This window comes from Microcebus murinus, chromosome 17, assembly GCF_040939455.1.
Source record: "Microcebus murinus isolate Inina chromosome 17, M.murinus_Inina_mat1.0, whole genome shotgun sequence".
Taxonomy (NCBI): Eukaryota; Metazoa; Chordata; class Mammalia; order Primates; family Cheirogaleidae; genus Microcebus; species Microcebus murinus.
This window is the reverse complement of record NC_134120.1, coordinates 825,127-828,409: the sequence shown is the minus strand read 5'-3', so window position 1 is coordinate 828,409 and position 3,283 is coordinate 825,127.

The window sequence follows — 3,283 nt, the reverse complement described above, 5'->3', positions numbered from 1 at the left end:
TCAAAGCATAAATATAATAGAAGAATAGGTTCTTAAAGTGCGGTTGAGAATATTTACAATTAGCTAGCCAAAGACAGAAAGCGAGACAATGTAATGATGTGTTGTTTGACACATAATAGCAGAATGCGAAACTGTAACCTTGCTTTTCTCTGATTTACATTTATATTGTAGACGCTGACAACATCTGGGATAAGTAAACATTACATTTTCTATCGTGAAATATCTGAAAGCAACATACTAAACCTTTTAGTTTTTAAAAAATGAAAGCCAGTGGAAACATCTTTGCATTCTGACATAAAAGAAACTGTTACTGTATCTGTACATTCTTTCACACAATTAATATGACAATTAGACTTTGCCCCTTGTAAACTTGCCCAGCTGTAAACAAGCCGTGCTGGAGATGAGATCAAACACTGAGCTCGTCGATGGCACTGAAGTAAATAATGACATCACGGTAAATCAGAGCCCTACAGATGTTAGGCAAGAGGAAGATGTTTTTTGCATCTTTACTGAGATATAAATTATATACCACAGGAGTCACCCATTTACAGTGTACAATTCAATGGTTGTAACATATTCATAGAGTTGTGCAGCCGCCACCTACTATCTAATTCTAGAAGGTTTCCTTCGCCCCAGGAGGAAGTGCCATGCCCACCAGCATTCACTCCCCAACCCCAGCTGCAGCAATGTGGCCCGGAGCTCTCACACGGCTCCCTGGTGTGCGGCAGCCCACGGCAACCACAGCCCCCGGCGTGGAGCAGAGGAGAGGCAGAGGGTCAGGAGAGCATCAGCTGGGCACCAGACACCGTGGGGGACTCGCTCACTTAGGACGATTTGCGAGAGCATGTCTGTGAGCCCTCACGTGCTGCCTCAACAGGAAGAACCAGCCCGTGCCCTCTCTCCCAGACCACCGTGCAGCGCCAGTCCTGGCGTGGGGAGGGAACCCGTCTTTCCTGAGCCACGAATGTGGGTGCACGGCAGACGAGGAGCTTTCCTCTTGTCCTGAGACTGGGCATCACTAATATAATCTCTAGCTTGAATAAAATAATACACATGAAAATGTGCTCAAGTAGACTCACTGTTTTGACTTGGCAGCACTGTAGGACTCTTAAAATAGTGCAGGAAGTTAAAACACAGAAGACAGAGAAAGGAAAATGACTAACTCGATTGAATATGTTGTCTGCAGACAATTGGCACTCCCTGGAAATACGCCCTCCTTCTCTCATGTAACTAAGTGGCCCACATTTAAGACCAACATGGTCTCTACCCACTTGGCCATGCTGTCCATGTGCTTACAAAACAAAGTGTTGAAGTCGCGCTAAAGACCAAAAAAAAAATCATTAAAAAAAATTAAAAAGAGCCGAAAGGGCAACTGACAAAACAAGACAGGTTAAAATGTTACCTCTATTGAAAATTCATCTTTGGTCAGTGACAGCTCATCAGAAATATGCACACCCCACACACACACTCCATACAAATGTATGCAATAAAATCTCTGCATAGACATTTTATAGAGAAGACTAAGTATGTTTTTCTATTAGGAACTGTCACAGCCTTTGAGAGGAATAAAAACGTCTATGTTTCTTATTAACCCTTTGCACTCGCTTGCTTTTTTCTCATTATCCACTTGACATTATCCACACTCAACATCCGAGTGCAAAGAGTTAAAAGTACACATATGCATAGATAGGAAAAATTACATAAAATACTTACAGGGATTATCTTTGGGCAAAGGAAAGTTAATTTTAATCTTTTTACTCAAAGTTTAAAACTTCCTACAATAAACATGTATTATTTTTATATAAGAATGAAATTTTTCTTTCTTTAACAAACACACTAAGAAGTGCTTTTTTTTTTGTCTTTCCTCACATCCATGCTCCCTTCTCGCTGAGAGTGTTTGGCTTTCCAAGGTGAACCTGTTGTGCCCATAACACACTTTCTAGATCTTTCTGTGATTAAATCCTAGACATTGGTGAAGGTAGTGTCTGGGAGTCACTTCCTGCCCTTCCAGTTGAGGAAGAAAACAAGTCCCCACCTATGGCTTTGCTTTGTCACCCCCACAGCATGCAGAGCAGGACAGGTGCACCTGTGCACAGGTGTGTGCCGGACCCTCCCTGCGGGATGGGAGGGGGCAGCCCAGCCGGCGGGCGGCAGAGGGCACACTCAAGCTCTTCTGCAAACTAGTGACACCAAGTCTTGGTTTATTCTAGAAAACGGTCATGGACACACTCAATCAGGACCTGTATTTCTCTGTCCATCACAGTTTTTCTCTAATGCTTTTAGTTTCAACTTAAACTAAGATTTTCACAATATGAAATTTTCATGGAAACTGCCTTTAGCATAATAAGTACAAGTAATTTATCTGATAAAAGAACGTCAACAGCAAGTACAGTATAATTTGTGTGGTGACAAATTGCACCTGTCCTTCCCAAGAAGAAAGGGACACTGCTGAGCATGGAACAAATGGGGCAGGGTCAACTATAAGCACTGGTGTTAATATGCAGTTCCCAGACACACAGCTCGGTCCTTTCAGAGGCGGATGCAAATTGTACCTAATAAAGTTATTATAAATAATTGCTCCTCTCTCTCCTGCATGGTGAGTGTGTTGGGAATGGGAGAAGAGGCAGTTATGAATGAGACACCTATAAATTATGAATTAGGAGACGTCTGATGTGGCGCTCCTGATTCCACTGCAGTCGGGATGTATTTTCAAAGATCGCTAATATCAGTTATGAAACTGGAGGTCAGATGGACGCAGAGATTTAGCCAGCCAGGGTGAGGAATGCGGCGTTCAAAGTGTCTTCAGGATCCTCATGGGGTAACTGCAGAGACATCGTGGCATGTCACAGGAGAGGCAAAAGAGAAGGTGTTTATTCTTCATGTGATAATGGAAAAATAGGGGAAAATAGGAGGCATAAGCATTGTGAACAGAAAAATCAGTCATCGATAGTATTATGGGTGAAGGCGCCTCGCGGTGCGTGGGAGGATCGTTCCAACAGTCCCCGTCAAGATTCCGCCCTGAGCCGGTCCCGAGCTGAGCTGCACACGTGCGGGGAGGCACTGATGCCGGGCCGCGGCGGCTTCTCTAACACCAAGACGGGACGAGCGGGAAAGGCCAAAGGGCCTGCTTGGCACCGTGGTACGGGAGGGTACCTGGAGGGAAGAGGGCCCTTCCTCCAGGAAGGGTGCCCAGCCAGGAGCCTTGACACCCCCAGCCAGACGTCGCCCACGGTGGGCTGTATGTGCTCAGAGTGGAGTTTGCTGTTCTCACGTCTTCTGACGG